Source organism: Lichenostomus cassidix, chromosome 1Aa, assembly GCF_008360975.1.
Source record: "Lichenostomus cassidix isolate B80296 chromosome 1Aa, HeHo_3.0, whole genome shotgun sequence".
Taxonomy (NCBI): Eukaryota; Metazoa; Chordata; class Aves; order Passeriformes; family Meliphagidae; genus Lichenostomus; species Lichenostomus cassidix.
This window is the reverse complement of record NC_139480.1, coordinates 30,890,585-30,908,814: the sequence shown is the minus strand read 5'-3', so window position 1 is coordinate 30,908,814 and position 18,230 is coordinate 30,890,585. Positions and strand designations below refer to the sequence as shown.

Sequence of the window (18,230 nt, the reverse complement as noted above, 5' to 3'; positions counted from 1 at the left end):
ATTGTATGCATCAGAGGGATAATAACACAATGTAGAAATGAGTAAATTAACTTTTTGTTCTCCTATACCAAGCAATTGAATGTGAAAAAGCCTAACCTATCAGCTGCTTACCCAGCTTTTCTTTAAAATATACCAGTGGAATAGCATCATCTATTCATATTTTTGTACCCAAAGAAGTGGTTACTTTGAGTCAGAAATTTTTGTTTTGTGCCAAAAAAAAAAAAAAAGAACAATGCCCCTCTCAGCACTTGGCACCCACATATGAAATAGCATTTCTGTGGAAAAAACATACTACAGTTCCAGTATGTAGCAGACAAACCTCATCAGTAGACACACACAGCAAGACTGGAGAATGCTTTTCTCATTTTCTGACATTAAGTGTCATTCATTTGCAAATGTGTGTTATGCCTTCTGCTCTATACCCTTTTATTTTTGCTACCAGACACTGCTTGTGGAAAAGCGAAATCTTTTGATTTTGATTTCAGGAAACCTTTAGGAAATTTCATCTGCTTCATGCTGTCCTGCTTTTCTAAAATATTTCTTTTTTTTCACTTTCTTTTTAGTTTTCAGGTTGCTGTACTGAGATGGCAATAACAGGCGTCAGTGTATATGCTTTCTTTTCTGAGCAGCCTCTTTATATTACACCTGTTGTCACTGCCTTAGACACCCTGATCACAAACAGTTTAAAAAAGCTGCAGTCAAAGGACTCTTCTTGGAGTCTTCCTGACAGTAATAATTTTATAGCTTTGATTATGTCTTGCAGACATCTTTTCATCCTGTCTGAATCAATTAATACAAAATACTCAACCTAAAGATACCTCTGAAGATTCTAGGTGATATGAATTGTAGACTACAGATCTTGAAAGAATTGAGAAGTAGATCTTCACAGGGAATTATTCTAATTTCTTAATATGCTGGAACTTACATAAAATTTCAAATATTGGAAAACTCATTAGTTTAAAGTGCATTTAAATATTGTACTTTCGAAACTCTCTAATTCTGACTTGTGAAATGAACGATTAAAGAAATGAAGGTATAAAGTGAGAAAACTATGAAAAGAAAATATCTTTCAACTCTAAAACAAGTTGTTAAAATAATTTTAAATGCACTCACAGAAAACAGCAAACTCTTACTTTTTTAAAGTTAATTATATAAAGATTGTTAGGAAATATTTAGATCTTTCCAAGAGTACCTCCATAGTACTGCCTATTGATACATTTTTATACTTATCTCATCCTTGAAAAACAGGCCTAATGGAAATGACAGACCATCACTTACTTCTCCTGTAATAAATAATCAGTTTAACCAGTGGTTATGACAACTGCATTTAATTTCCAAATGATAATTAAACTTATGATGATTATAACAGGCCCTACATAACTGCCCAACATCTGTACAAGCTGGAGCTTTCCTTACAGAAAGGACTGTCAAAAAACCACAGTAATATTTGCGAAGTGTAATGATCTTACTTAAAATCCAATAAAACTGCTGTGGTTTTACACAGCAGAGGCTCACACTTGTGCTCTAAGATATTGAAGTGTACCGTTTATAACAAATGCAAAACCCCAAGAAAAGGTGGGAGTTCATAGTGTTCTCTGCAGAAGCAGTACAGTGTAGATGCACCCAAACTCTCTTTAGAATTACTTACATAAGCAAACAGAATGGTCTGGCAGCAGCAGCACAAAGTTCAATACAGCCTGAAAAATCTTTAAAGGCATTGAATAAATTTATTAATGTCCAGATTATTGTCCAGCTAGGTGAGCTAACTCATTTAAAACTGATTTAGATATGCAGGCTACAATTAATCATTCTAGAGCTGTAAAAATAGTTATATATAATCCATTAAAATAAGTAAAAAGGAGTTTAACGGCTTAAATTGAGGTTTAAAAATCTCATTACTGCACAAATCTATTCCAGTAGACGAGATGATAGCATCCATTGATTCAACTCTAGAAGGTTTGCCAAAGTATCAGGAAGGTTTAATTATGCTAAAGGTAGTCAAAGAGGAAAAACTCTCCAATGACACAATATAATCTGAAGAAAAGTTAAATATTAATAAGAAGTTAGTCCTCAATAGACTTAAAATTATGCCACAGTTTAATTTCACAAATTGAGGTATTCTTAAAAAATATTCTAGCTGGTAAAATTCAGTAGAAACATCAAGTATGTTAGAAATGTTGAAGCATCTGGCTAGGATTTAAGCCTAACTTTACAGAGAGCAACATTAGTCGCTATTAAAGATGAATCTATTATTGCAAGAGATAAAGCAAATGTCCACTGGACAACTCACCTTTTAAAAACTGCAGTGCACTAAAATGTTATGTGTTAATAAACTCTGTATAGTGGGTAAACACTGGTAGTGTGTAAAAGTGAACTGAATAGAATTTCTGCTGGGCTGTTGATATTGGGCTATCTGGAGTCAGTAGGATTCTATTGAATGACTTGATCAGGTTTTGGAACATATTCACAAATATGGAACATGAAGCATCTCTTAAATTAAATACAGTAAGAGTTATACCATACATACACTCTCACCTGACTTTAATCACCTTAAAAATGAGCTATTTTTTTTTGGTTTAAAAGTGGCATTTAGTTCCTCCATATTCTACCAAGAGGGATAACCATAATTAGAATGTAATTCATCCCACCCTAAGGGAATTTCATTTGACCATATGGTGTATCCACAGGAAGGTATTGGCACAGAGCAGTATTGGGGTTCTGAAGCAGATCCCCCACTCATCTCTGCACCCTCACTGCACCACACTGCAGGGCAGCTTGGTGAGCAAAACTTGGTTCTTTTCTGACAGGTCTAAATGTGATGCTCCAGTCTGGGCACACATGGAAGTGCTTCTACTCTTCCTGGGAGTAAAGTGCCCATGGAGATATGCTCCAGACTGAATTTAATCGGAAGAAGAAACCAAAGTATATGCATACAGTGTAAGCACATGGACCTAGGCACCAAGTGCTTTGATCCACTTCAACAACAAATGACTTCCTAGTATAGACATAGCTGAGACTCTGCTTAGATGAGATGCAGATAAATTTAGACTCTGTTTAGATGAGATACAGATCACATGAGATGAACTTGTATGTAACTGGTTCCTAATGAAAGACTTCACAACTTCTATGGGAGAGGAAGAAAATTTTGCTAGAAACATCAATTTTCATGTCCAGATTCAGAGTAATTTTGGGAAAAGGGTGCGTTTTCTGTTATACAATATATCTCTGTCTTGATTCAGTGGATCTAGTTAATTCAAAGGAGGATTCAGAAAGCTTAAAAAACATTTAAATAAAATAATAAATTTTCTAGAAGGCAGCATGTTGTATGACAAAAAGGTGAACCACTTTTTTTTCCTGATAATATGTTTATTTTTAGAATTGCAGAATCAGGTGAGTACATCCAACTAAAATATTGAGACACATGCTTGGAAATATATGTATATATTAATAGATACAGAGTTTACTCATGTAAAATAAAAATTCTCACTGTTTAAGCACATTTTAAAGGTCTTTTTGGAAATAAATACAACCTTTTAGATCTTTAGAATGTTTATATTTCAATATTTTAGCTTATTTAGACTCACCTTCCACATATCTCTCTCACTTATGCAATCAAATAATCAAAATTTGAAAAAAAATTTGATCATCTACATCCACTCTCAACTTTTGAATTTTTTGTTTAAACAGCATGCTTTTCAGGTATTTGGACAGTTTAAAAATTCCAGTCAAAGATGATTCCATATCTGTAAATGACAAGGTAATAACCATAGTCACTATTATCCTGTTTAAGACAGTTCACCATGTGGCTAATTTTAAGCATTCAAAAAGCATCATTGACTTCAGTCAGACTGCTAGACTTACCATTAAGCCTGTTTTTAAACGCCTCATCAACTCACACAACTAATATGATGAGAAACCTTCTCAGTCTAAGGAAAAGTAAATCCTGACCAACATAATTTAAATATGTACTAAAATTTACCATGATTTTTCCTGAGAGTATCATGCATCATGACTAACAGTTTCTAAATTCTTTTTCATGTGCAGAAACAGTAAAAATATCAGTGTCAACCTTAAGTGAAAATCATCGCTGATCATTTTAGTTAAACTTGCTGGTTATTACAGTAATGCTGATTATTATAGTTAAACTCGGGCTAAAGTTCAAACTAAACATTTCAAAGGAGTTCACTGCATAACTAATTTGATTTTTAAATAAAGACAGGATATAGTAAAAAAAAAATCTTCCAGTTATCTACAAAATCTGAAATATTTAATCAAATTTTAAGTATCTGTTAGTATACTTGGGCATCTATATCAGTCTAGTAAGAAACCTTGCCAACTGATTGAAATGATAAAAAGGAATATTGAGGGTGCATAATGAAAGCAGAAATAAGTAGATCAAGGATTAAAGGAATATTATACTACATTTCTAATACTGCCAATTAGTGAAAAGAGTCTATTACATATAGTAGATTCACAAGGAAAAATTTTCAAGTTCTGTTTTTACTATCTTGAATACCATGTTTCTGTATATTTGTTGAAGATAACTATGAATTTAATATCTTCTCGAAGACCCCAATTTTATAAGGGGTTTTGTTCCTGGAAAAGGAAAGCTATTAAAATGTCAACCAATCACAGTAATAATTCCTTTAAAATTTGGACATCTGAGCTGGACTGATGACTGGAATGTGGATTTTATAGTCAAAGGTTTTTACAATGCCATTTCCTTAAAAAATAAAATATTTTTAAAATTTTTTTTTATTATGCATTCTGGGAATTAAACAATGTTACTGATGAAGATATAAAGGGTCTCAATTTGCCGTTCATGGCAGTCTGGCCGTGCAATAGTAATCCATTCAGCTTGCATTCATTCACTGTCAGCTTGAATCCAGAGCTTGGCAGAAAATGGGAAAAAGGGTTGGTGCAAACCACTTTTGTTAAAGGGCTTTAACTAGGAGAAATGCAATTGAGTGAGGCAGAAATTTTGTACAATATTCAGACTATTTTCTAAAAGATTTTTGTTGAACAAGCATGTATTTGTTGGAGGGGTTCTTATAACTGGTAACAGATGGGAAAAGTGAGAAGGATAAAGATACTGGGTAAGTGAGTGGGGCTGTGGGACATGACAGGAATAGATGACAGGGTAGCTGAGAGATTAGTTACAGAAGGATGCTGGCAGACCTGCTCGCCTTTGTCCAGCAGTGGCAGCCCACGCTGGATGAAGTGGTTTTCATTGCTTTTGGATTTCCTGTCTTGCTCCTGAGGTCCCTTTTTAGCAGGGTGCCATTTAGAACTGCCTCGAGTGGAGTAAAATGCTATATATTAAAAATATTGGCAGCTTCTTGACAGACCTTGCCTTCTAATCTGTACTCCAAGGAACTGTGCTCAGTTTATACTGCTTTCAGTTCTACCAAAGCAGTTGAGAGCTAGTCACAACACTGGGAAGGTTTTTATGTCCATAAATCCTAGAGTTGTTACAGCAACTCCAGAAAAATAATCTCTGAGAATATGCCAGTAAAACTGGGATAGGATATATGGCTATTTGAGAGCTTCACCTTCCCCATAGTCAGAATACTTTGATGGTCTTCCTTCAAAGAGACTCAAATGCATTGCCATTTATAAAAAACCTTATGTAAGCACATAGATGATATGCAACAGTGCAGCAACTCTCCAGGGAGAGTGCCTTCCTGCAGTGGAATAACAAGGTGTATCCAGATGCTAGAAGGAAAAATGGATAATATAATTTACTTCATGATCCACAAGAGGTTCTCAGAAAGGAATACATGCAGCTCAGAGCAGGACAGTAAATTTGCTGTTTGTTTAAAAGTCTGACTAAATGCTACAGTCAGGGAATACCTTGAGCGCATCTTTACCAGAAGTGATATTTTGGCTTGCCCAAGTGCCTTAAAGTCATTAGCCTGGACTCTTTTTGCCTAATCTTTAGCAAGGAAGATGTCCAAGATGATGGAAGTGACTTAGGTCTTATATGGTATGAACTGTCCCATTTCAGCCCCTAACTATGAGGGAGATGCAGTAACAGGAGTCTCAGGTACTTCAAGGTACGTGGGAAAAATGTGGATGAAAACGTCTACAGCTGGTGCCAGGTTAACAGCTAACTGAGTTGTCTTTTTTAAAGTGTTTAGCCCCCATTCACATAGTCTTTTGGAATGTCTCAAAGTCTCCAATGTTAGCTGTACCACTTCCATACTTGTCATATCAAAGTCAGCAGAAGGTGTTTATCTCCCGTTGGTGTCTTGACAGGAGACTAACCTCACGTGGAAAGTACCACAAGCAGCCAGGCTTTCCTGAGATGCTGGTCCTGTTATGCACAGAAATAAACACTAAAATTAATGACATTACACTTATAATCACAAGGAACGTCACAAATAATAAATAAATAATTTTCTAAAGTGTGACTTTTAATCATTTTTGGAAACTTCATGGCTGACTCAATCAGCCTGTTTTATCTCTTCTATCCCATAGACACGATGTTCGTTCATAGGGGTCTTGCTTGTTACTCCTAGAGCATAGTTCACAGTTTATAGAACATTCAGGAGCTGACGATATTTAAAAAAATGGTTAAATCTAAACTTCTAACAGCTTATTTTCACTAAAAATCTGCTAAATAAGCAAAGCATAAAATTAATTACATTTTAATTAAATTTTTGAAGCTAATCACTGTAGACAGTCCCTGATAATATAGCACATGGGGGGCACTAGATAACAGATCACAACACATTGTGATGAAATGGAAGTTGAATGGCTTTTAATTGACTTAAAACTAGGGAAAAACTAACTTTTGTAAGTAAACTCTGATCTGATATAGTCAACTTCTTTACAGTGTCCCTATGGTCTTATCATATGATTTCATGTTGCTGAGTTTACATGAGATTTTTCAGAATATTAAAAAGTTGTAGAAAATGTTCAGTTCTCTAATTTCCACAGTTTTGATAGTCTGTCAATAGGATACATTTATTTCTTATCACTTTGAATCATCTTTGGTCTTTACATGGAAAATTGGGAGCCTTTGTCAAGATTTAATAACTAGTCAGATATTAGCTGTGTATCAGAAAAGAAAAGGAAGGAGGCAAATTCATACATTTAAATGTAGGTCTCATCAATTAAACTAAAATAGCAGTAAAGTGCTTACAGTACAGTATAAAAATGAAAAGCATGAACCACCTTCTTCAAATTTTTGTCTACATATCTTGAAATCTGTGGGTTTTTGTACATTCTAATCCCAGTTTTTTTCCCTCAACTTTTCTTGACATTTCTTTTCTTGTCTTTATTTTATTTTATTTTTTGTTTTTTATTTTTTTTCTCTCTGTGCACCTATTGTTCTTCTGTGAGTAACCACAGTTGCTGTATCAGAAGGTTCTATACAGTTCACTGTTCCCTTCATTGCTCAACTTAGCTACTTCCTCTAGTTCCTCCTCAAGTTTATTGTTGTATTTCAATTTTCTCAGTTTGATCACATAATGTATTTTTCTGTCATTCCTTATATTACAAATTTCAACCTTTTTTTTTTCTTATTTTAAATATAAAATTTAGCCAAGACGTTGAGTTAAAATTCATCTTACCTTTATTTCTTCAAGTTGAAAACCAGATGCAAGACCATTTGAATTGACACAGTTGGCATCAGGATGAGTTGGTGAAAAGATCGAGTAGAATATTTTTTCAGTGCTTACTCATCCATAATGAGTGATTGAAGCAAAATTTGTAGCTCAACAGGAACATGAAAAATACTTGCATTTTTCATTACTAAACTGTCATAAATGTCTGTTTTCTATTAAATTGAAAGAGGAACTTTGGTGATTACAGATTGGTTATTAAATTAAAGCAAAAATAGGGCCACAAATGTATGTGTGAATATCAGAAACATAAATGAAACATATGCTTATCTAATATGAATTTTTCTATGCTAATGAACTTAGCTCTTCTCTTTGAACTGCATTATCTGCTGATATTTGATTTGAAAGTTGCTGTTGATCATCCACGCACACACACAGCTGATTTTCCTAGATATCCAGCAATATACAGTACATGTCAACTAAAAGAAAGGAGACTGAACACTCCACTCTTGAATGCAAAGGAATTATGATAATACCAAATCAGGTAGACATAAAGGGATTGGAAGGTAAAAATGTAACATTGTCTAAAATGATCAAATCTTTGCTCCTAAAGCTACTAATTTGAAATTCACAGACACTTTGCTATATTTTCTCTTTCCTGTCCTGCAACAGAGGGGAGTGATAGAGAGCCTTTGGGGTGTGTCTGTCATCCAACCAGGGTCAAACCACTAAAATCTTTAAGGAATCTTATTTTCTACAGGTGTCTTTGTGGCTTCATTTGGAAGCCAGATCTTTTGAAAATCATGTTTCTTTTACTTCTACTATAAAATTGAGATTTTTTTTTAAGATAGAAGCCTGATTTGTTACACTGATTTAGTACTAATTTCTAGAAGGAAAATCAAGATTTAAAAAAAAAAATTATTTCTGATTTTAGATGCCAAATTCTACTCAGTTATATAGACTGTTCAGTTCTAGATGCATATATCTGTACAGAATCTCATGGTTTTGGTTTTTTTTTTCCAGTAAATTAATAACAGGACATTAATCTCTGGCTGCAAAACTCTATATGACAAAGTCCAGAGAATCAAAAGGAAGTAATCTGTGGGAAGCTCCATACTTGTGTGAAAGGTTAGGCTTTTGTTAGTATTCTGAGGCATTTGTTGAAGTTATATTTAAAAGCAACTTCTCAGAATGTGATAATATTTTACTTTTTATGGACAGAAATATATATGTATTGTACAATCGCTTATCTGCAGTATGACAAAGTTATCAAGTGTGGTCATCCTGGCTAAACAATACAGGCAGAATCTTATTAAAGCCTGATTTTGCCTTCACTTTTCTTTTATATATTTTCATATACCTATATGCACATATGTCTGCAGCTCTACTTCTGATTAGGACAACAGATCTGTTTATCTTCTGTGCAAAGGACCTGTCTAGCCATTATATTAACTGCTCTGCCTTTCCAACATTTGTACAGGCTTTTGTTGAAGGTATGTTGTGGAGATTCATGATTTCCTGGATGCATGACAAGATCAGCTGTTACTTGTGTTTTTGCTTCAGCAAGCCAACATTCAAAAAGTCCAGAAAAGCCTTAAAAGCCCTCACAGTTTCTGGTGGAATTTTCAAATGGAAAACGAAAACACGGAGAAGTCTTAGTGCAAGTGCCATGGGACTTGGAGTTCAGGAATGAATTAATTAATTGAAACAATTAATTAGACACATCATGGGTTTGGCTTTTTTTGGTTTGTTCATTCCATCTTAGTCTTGTTTTACGTTTCAGAGCTAGTTCCACTCTAGACCTAACCTTTGCTTTTTTTTTGGTGATAAATGCAAAGAATGGGATGACTCAGCTACCAGTTATTTATTATTACCCATAAGAAAGTCAGTTGGCTCCTTCTTGGAAAAGGAATTTTTTCCTTCTTCAAAATGAAAACATGATAGAATAGTATGAATGAGCAAACTGATTAAGTTATACTGAAATAAACTTTCTTTTTGATCTTTGAAGACATTATGAGAACCATAAAGTATACATTCTTGATAGAACCTATGACTGAAAATATTGCTAAAAAGTACAATTGTAAATAATTTAAAGATTTATTAAGAGAGGTATGTGCCAGGAACAAAAAGCCAACAACAACAAAACAAAACAAAAGAGAAAACCCCAAACAAACAAAAAAACCAGGTCACCTTCAACACATTTTCTTCTGCTATTTAGATTGCTATGAGCCAGAATAATAATTATTTATAATTATATAATAATTGATTTTAGTTCCATAATACAAGATAGGATTTTTATTTATATATGTAAGGGAGAAGCAAGTAGGAATGAAGGAGGTTTAGTAACCAGAATATGTAGACAGTGATAAAAAAGAAGTATACAACCTGAGATGAGAAAGAGGTTACTATTTGCCTGTTAGCTACCAGGGTAATTTTATGTTACATAGTTTAAGTTTATAAATTTTCAGGATTTGAGTCTAAGCACTCTATCATCTTCTCATCTCATTTTTTAATTGAACAGGAAATTTTCTGTAGGAATTCAGAAAGTTATCCTATGAAAAAAGAGTTTTATGGAACAGTGGACTGAGTTATGTGTGTCTGCACATAATTTTGCTCAAAAAAATACAAATAAAAAAGGGAGATTACTCAACTGACATTACCTTTATCTTCAAGACTTCAAATGTTTGAACAGGCTGAATTTGTGTCTCTGAAGACTTAACTGATATGAGAAGATATAGTGTTCACTCTACAAACACTGTGCTGTTATTTTAAAACAATATGTGGAGGAAATACATCACTTACATGGCGGTGTCTGATATGACCATCAACAAGGATTGCTACCCAGCTCAGCTTCTTTTGGGCCTCCCTTGAGACTCATCTACTTAGCTACTAGTGAAACGTGGGCTCAGACAGGGGCTGGGTTGAGCAAAATAATATAACTACAGGAAGGGACATCAGAATCCCTTAGTGCTGAAGGGATAGGGACATTCAAAGTTTAGTGAACTCTTTATACGCAAGAAATTAAAGAACTTGGCACCAGTTCTCTGTTTGGAAGTGTTTTTCAGGGCACAAGAGTATGAAGCTATCAATTGAATACACTGTTGGGCAGAGGATGGCTAGCAACAGGAACTGGTACAGAATGATGTTACTCCTTTTTGCTAAATTTTCTATATAAGTATGCCAAGAAAGCCCACTTTAATTCATATTATGAGAAATTTAGATGCTGATATTAATGCCTAAGGAATTACTTTCAGGTCTATCTTCTAATATTTTTTAATAATACTTACTCTTAAGAATGCACATTTAACTGGTGGAATATTGATAGAGTAGTTTCTTGTTGAGCAATTGAAAAAGTGTATATTTTTTTAAACTTAATGGAGAAGTAATGATGAAAATACCAGGAAGCTTGCTAGCTCGATTTTTGATAGGCAAATGGAAACCCTATATGCAATATATTAAGGCTTTAAGCAGGATGGGAAACAAAGGAACTTACTAGTATTTTTATATGTCTGAAACCCAGGGGTTAGGAGATGAGAGCAACTGGGAGGAAAAAGCCCTAAATTATAATAGGCATATATATTCTGATCTTTTTCCTAATAAATATAGTAATAAAAAATTCTGCCAAACCTAGAGATTTGTGAACAAATTAATTACAATTATTGGAATCCTTGATTTTAGCAATGAAAGAGGGTATCGAAAATACTAATTTTAATAGTACAGCTAATATTTAAAGGACATGGAGTCAACATCTTAACATGAGAAAAATTCATTTGCATGGAAGTTTTTCATATGGGGCAAATTCATTTTATGGAGGTTTTTCACAGTGGCTATAAAACACAGTGGAAGGAAAGCTCAGGTACTTTAGAATAATTACTCTTGATTGATCATAGTCTATTGCAGGACAATGATCCTTATCATCTGTATCATCATCAGGTGTAGGCTTGATAATTAATGTTTCTCTTTGGAATACTATAATGACCTGTTTCCTTCTGCATTAAAATGACACGTTGTTGTTGTCCAAAAGCAAAGGTAGGTAGATATTTAATCTGTTAGGAACAAATAGATTTGTATATTTGCTCTTTACAGATGGCTGCCGTTCCGGTGTCATATCATTCACTTTCATCACTTTGGGCTGGTTGGTGGTTTCCTGAGGATCTGTGTACATGGGAGAGTAAATTACATCTCAAGGTAAATTGGAATATGTGAAATAATTCCCTTCTAAAACATCAGTTCCCCCAGACTTGCACTTGAAATCAAGGAAGATAATTTTAATTAATAAGTATAGTATAGTATAGTACACTGTTTTGACAAAAGTACATTTTCCTCCCTTCTCCCTGAATCTTTTTTCCACATACGTGAGAGATTTTGTCCTTGTCATAAGAAAAAAATGATGAAAGACTTTTGTTCCTCCTTATTTTTCTTTCAGAATGAATCTAAATCTTCATTGGCACAAAGAATTAAAACAGCTGTTTCATCATCTCAGCTTGTGAAAAGTTTCAGGTTTCAGTAACTTATTCCAGTCTGCATCAGATGCCTGAGTTTAGATCAGACAATTGAATAGAGTCCTGTTTCTGTGGCTACTCAGAAGCACAGTTCAGAACTCACCTCTCTCTAAAACTTAAGGTGAAAAATGCAGAGCTTTATTTCCTGTTTTTGTCTCACTCATAACTTTGTTTATCAATTATAACACATAAAAGGAGTCATTGTCCATGGTCACCTTTAGGAGTAGTACAAGAACATTTGGATGATTGTTCACTGAGCCATGGAAGCGTGAAATTCAATAATTTACCAGCTATGGATTTTTACTTTGCTTACCAGCTCTTGTAGACATAAAGTACAACATTGCACAAATGAATTATTAATATTAATGCCCCATCTTTATGACTGCATTCTCCTCCTTCCTAGACATGTTTCCTTTGTGGCCAGATTGTCACATTTCATGGAAAATATGCCCCTGGATATTTTGTTTTTCTCTTTCAAGGAGATTCCTTTCAGGCGAAGAGAGTTCTGTGAAGTTTAAATTCAACAAAGATGTCAGAGGACAGGGCTGAGGATAAGAAGAAAAAGAAGAGTATTTTTGAACAGTTGCACAGAATTTAATGGAGTTAAAAACAGCAAAAAGAGATCTATAAAAATTTAATAAAGATTCTGTGGAAACCACTCTAAAGCCCTGCAGAGACTAATAGAGAATGCTGTGTTCTCACCACCTCACTTTTAACCATATCATACATTATATTCTGATGTTACTCTGAGCTACTAAATGTTATAAAGCTGGTTTAGAAACTCAAGAAAAATGGACATAGACAATGTTTCAGGCTGTGCAGAGTAATTCATCATTTGGGTTTGGGAATTTTATTTATTTTCCTTTCCCATTATTGTCCTTTAGTGACTTACAAAAGTTACTTGAGAAGCAGCTGCCAAAAGTGGCTGTACCTTGCATTTAACTGATGGTTGTCTGTAGCAGCAAATAATAGGGGTAGCAAAATATTTAGCAGTGGCAGAGCATGTGAATAATTGTGATGGACATGGAAAGGGCAACAAAGTCTATACTGAAGACACAGTTGGCTGTATTCTACAATTTTTTTATGGAGACAGTAGTCTAAAAGACTGGTGAGCATGGTGTAGAATGCTACTGCTGTTACATTTCTCTTGCTTTGTCTTCTACTTCATGTCTTAAAAAACCTTCTGATTTTTGAATCTGAAGGGATATATGATACAAACATATTGCACCCTGAGGTTTGTATATTGCATATTTTTCTGCAAAGTCAGAAATACAGACTAAGAACATGTGAGAAGCAGTGAGAAATAACAAACAAACAGTGTAACTTAAATCATATTGTGTAGATTCTGGCAGGTGGTTTGGGAACATTAATTGATGCTGGAGATCTTTTAGTCTACGTCGCTGTTGAGCCGCTAGCAGAGAAGAGATCCCGGATTCTCAGCATGGCATAGAAAAAACGCTTTATTATTTTGAATCCAACATATATATAGACTTGTCAGAGGTCGCCCAGATTGGTCAGTCAGAAACCTCCCTCTAGGCCTGATTGGCCAGGCCTGAACTGTCCAAATCTCGAGACACTGTTTCAACAACATCCAAACTTTATCTTTGTTTATAAAACACATGAGAATGTTCTCATGGGAAAGACCTGTGCTAGCCACAAGTCTCTGCTGCTATATTTGTGAATTACATGGGATCTCCTGGTATAAATCTCTATATGGATCTTTGAGCCTACTTTATATCTAATTAATTATCTGGTGGCAGATGATAAAAACATGCATGCTGCAAGACCTCTCTGAAGAACTTGCAGTATCTCAGATTGCTGAAATAGGAAAAGATATCCTGGAAGCTGGAGAAAAAGTCTACATGAACATACAGACATCCCTGTGTTAATGATGACAATGCTGCTGGATAAGATGTGTCCGAGATATGTGCCAAACAGCACCAGAATGACTTTGTTGCCAATGTTAGTAATGCTCTGTGACCTTACTGATACACTCCACCTCTCAAAAGATTGTCACCCATACTCTTACATTTCAAAACTGAACATTGCCTTCAAGTTTTAAGTCAGCCAGGACAAAGCAACAAGAGACACAGATGTAAAGATTTTCTAATATAGTTTATTAAATAGTGATGCGGTTAAAGATTTTGAACCAAAACATGTATTTTACTTTCCTCAGCAGACACAGACAATAAATATTTTGCATTTTGAATTTTGGTGGCAGTATGGTATCAGAAGAATGTTGACTGAATGGTAGTTTCACTAAGTACCTTTCAGTAATGAAACTTGTACCACTGCCTTCAATGAGAATCTCAGGTAAATCCACAGCATAGTGGATCACAATGGTCACAAGAGTCTGATTGTTTTAGAACACAAGGCCTGTGTCTGGGAGAAAAGCTAGAAAACGAGCTAGGCTTCCTTTTTTTTTGTTTTCCCATCTGAACTCAGATCAAGAAAGTTTTTACATAGCATTTCACAAATGTCAATGCAACTTCATTTTAAAGTGAAGATGTTAAAGCAATCTGTGGAAAAATTTCTCATTGCTTACGTACACAGACAGAAGCGCCAAATGTTGAATCTTGAAGCTTCTGTGAAAATTTACTGCCAAAAACTGGGGTTCCAGCTTTGCAGTGGACTCTTTCACTGTGAACCCTCTAGCTAGAAGAAGACTGCTACTGTTCTAGGCTTTGAGGGTCTTCATTTGTTGTATTCACATACAAGGTTAATAATTGTCCATTTCAAATTCTTTCCATTTGTATCTTGATAAAAATTTGCTTTATCAAAAACAAAGTTGTGAAATCAAGATAAATGTTTAAACATCTGAGGAACAAGGTTTGACACTGAGTATCAAAAATAATGGCTAAGTTAATTTAGATCTTCTTTAATTGTGATGTGGTTTTTTTTCTTTTTAAGATGTCCTTTAATGCTATTAAAAAATTCACTAAATATTTGCATTTGATAGTGTCAAGAGACAATTTCAATCTTTGCTTTAAATTTCAACACTCTAAGCATTTTGTTGTCTAAAAAGAATTTGAATAATGGAAGAAATGCTCTGTATACAGCACATTTTAATCTGATTTCTATTTTTGTGGAGAAAAACAAACTTCCATTTTCTTAGATCAGAATTCACTGCATCAAGCAAAACGTGTCTGATTAGTTAGATGAAGTATACGTTTTTTTAGGAACTCTCATTGCAAATCTTAAAAGGTTACCTTGTTATTTCTAGGTTTAGTGAATTTTAAAATAAATTACCTATATTCTCACACATGCTGCTTTAACATTCATACAGATGCTTTATAAGAGGAATAGAGGGAAGGTTGCACATATTGAAGATTCTATATTTCAGATTAAAGAAAAAAATAAAAAACCCTAGCTCTTTAAAAATTTGATGTACATCTCCTACCAACAAAATGATGTCTCATGGAGTAAGTCCAAAATGTATTAAAGAAAATCTTTGATGGCTTTTTAATTGTCCCCTCAAAACTTATTCTACTGAAGCTTTTAAAATGCGTGAGTACACACATAGACAGGCATGCATTTGAAAAACATAGTGTTATTATTATTATTGCATTAAGTACTCCAGTTATACTGAACTAAACAGAAACATGAATACTGAACTGGTATACCAATGTATATGTTTCCATATAGTAAAAATATAGTTAGAGCAGAGACTCCCTTGGGTTTACTCATGTGAGTAGTGTCAGGGAAGTTAAGGGTGTCACACTGATAGGTAAAGAGGGCAGGACTGTGTAATTAATTTTTTTTCCAGCTGTTGAGATTTCAGAATATAATTCCAACCTCTCTAAGCAAACATCTTCTTTTCTTTATTTCTTTCCAGGCAAACTGATCAGAGGTGCTTTGGGGATTGGCCGTGTGCCCAGTTTCCACAAATGCCAAAGACTCCTGAACACTGAGTTAATTAAAATTGACTGCTTGTCTTAGGCAGAAGAAACAGACTAAATTCAGGCTTGTTCTAAATAAAATGATTCAACAATTTAAGCAAACAATATAACTTGCTACTAAGCTAAGGAATAAAAATAACATATTGTTTTGCCTTGAAAAAAACAGATCATATTTTTATTTTGTTTTCATTTCTACCACAAAGGGGTTTTTTTCTGTTGTGTTTTGTTGTTTTTTTTTCTTTACCCTGCTGCAGTGAATTGTAAATTGTTAGATCTGTGTATCCCAAGGACAGGAAGGCATATATCAAATGAAGGATATAGACAGATTTTACAGACTGAAGCTATAAATGACAATAAAAAGTCTAATCTTGCAGATGCTTAAACCTCACAGGTGTCTCCCCTTTTGACTGAAACTCCCCCAGTGCCTAGTGTGACTTTCTCACTGAAATGCACCAAAACTGCTGCAGTCTACACAGCTCAGCAGCTGTCATATTCCTAAAAGCAGCCAAGTACCAATTCTCCAAAGGACATTTAATATTAGGGATTTCCTAAGAACAACTGACTGTCATTGACAGTAGAGCTCTCAATGAACTAAAAACATGTCTAAGATTTACAGCATTTGTACACTGAGGTTCAATGATCTCAAGTTAGGAGGTTAAAATTGACACATTCCTGAAGATGTTTTTGTTTTACTTTTAGTGAGTACTGTAGCCTAAGGTTAGCAAGGGGAGGCACTCCATTCTTCCTATGCTATTCCACAGGGAATATTGTGTGATTCATAGGAATATACAGAAAGTGGTAAAAGAAGAAATTGATGGGTAGTGAGAAGCCCTAGAATGTACATCATTCTATAATTTAGCTTTTATAGTGTTCATAAATTCTGTCTTTGCTTCAAGAGGCTCTTTTATGCTTTTTAGTAATCAGTATTCTGGGGAATAAAGATGAGCAGACTTGACAAGAAACCCATAATTGACTATTTCCCTGATGAGTCCCCATCCCACAAGGTTACAAAGTCATGTGCAGGGTGTTTCTAATGGATCTTGAATTCTCCTTTGTATAGTTGAAAACCTCAGTCTGCCAGGTAAAGAAGATTTCTAAAGAAAAATGGCCTATCATTTGTTGGAGCATTCTTCAGGGGAAAAGTGGCATGAATTTGCTAGTAGGTGACATCATATCACAGCTTTATTTTAAAAGAAAATGCCTTGACTTTTGAAAGGATCTATATCAGGATAGGTTTCCAGCCTATGGATATGAAACAAACAGATGTGTCTCCTTATGGGACTATCTCCCCAGGAAATCTTAGGGTTTCCTATTGATTTTATATCTGTGACTTTCTCAGCACACTGGCTCTTCTGGTTTGCAATCTGAGATTTAAGCATCTCCCTGGGATGTAAGAGATGCCCTCAAATCAATATATAGCCTCAAAATACATTTTTAGTTGTATCTTTTTGTGTTTTCCCATGAGAATTTTATTTAAAATCAGATTTTTCTTTTTATTTTTTCTAAAACAATCTTCCTCTTAAGTGATGTCACTGCCCTATCTGCATAATTGTGATAGTGTGAAAATGTGTCAAATCCTGTTCGTAGGAGCAGTATGATATTAATTTTACCCCTTGTAATGATCTGGGGATCTAAACAGAATTATTTAGTAGTTCCAGTAGGGTATTCAGAAAGCAAGACATGGAAGGAATCAGGCAGCCTAATGTTTAGCCAATGGATGTTAATCTCTCCTGTGTTCTCTCAAGACATGCGTTTATAGGCTTTAAGAACCAGTTTCAAAGGAGGATCCAAGACGCAAATAAAATTCTTAGCTGACCAAAGGTTAAAAAATACATTACATGTTAAGGAATTTATTGTAAAAGACAGGTACAGATATAGATACAGATATAGGTACAGATATAGATACAGATATAGATACAGATATATAGATATATATATATAAATACAAATACATAAAATAAAATTAGTGAGAGAAGATGTACATTTGTTCCCAATTCTGTGATGAGTCCTATGTGGATCTACAATAGAATCAAGCTTTTTATTGCTCTAATATTGAATTATTTTACAAATACTTACAGGTTTTCTTTTTTTTTTTAAATACATTACTTAGATAAAATGCTAATTTTGTCTATTCTTCTTAATAGAAGTACCTGTATGCATTATAAAGTGAATGTCCAGCTTCCTTTCTAACCGTTTTTTTCCATTGTGTTTTTAAATGCTTTTTGGATCTAGTATTCCCGTTTGGGAGAATTTTTGCATAT

The 18,230-nt window shown here is 34.3% G+C and overlaps 1 long non-coding RNA gene across 1 annotated transcript; it reads left to right on the top strand.

Annotated features, from left to right (window-relative positions):
• The first annotated feature begins 3,090 nt into the window (after positions 1–3,090).
• Positions 3,091–16,344, top strand: LOC146443402 (uncharacterized). The gene is made up of 3 exons (XR_014847164.1): positions 3,091–3,198; positions 11,655–11,756; positions 15,906–16,344. It is a non-coding gene; the product is annotated as an uncharacterized LOC146443402 (long non-coding RNA).
• The last annotated feature ends 1,886 nt before the right edge of the window (positions 16,345–18,230 follow it).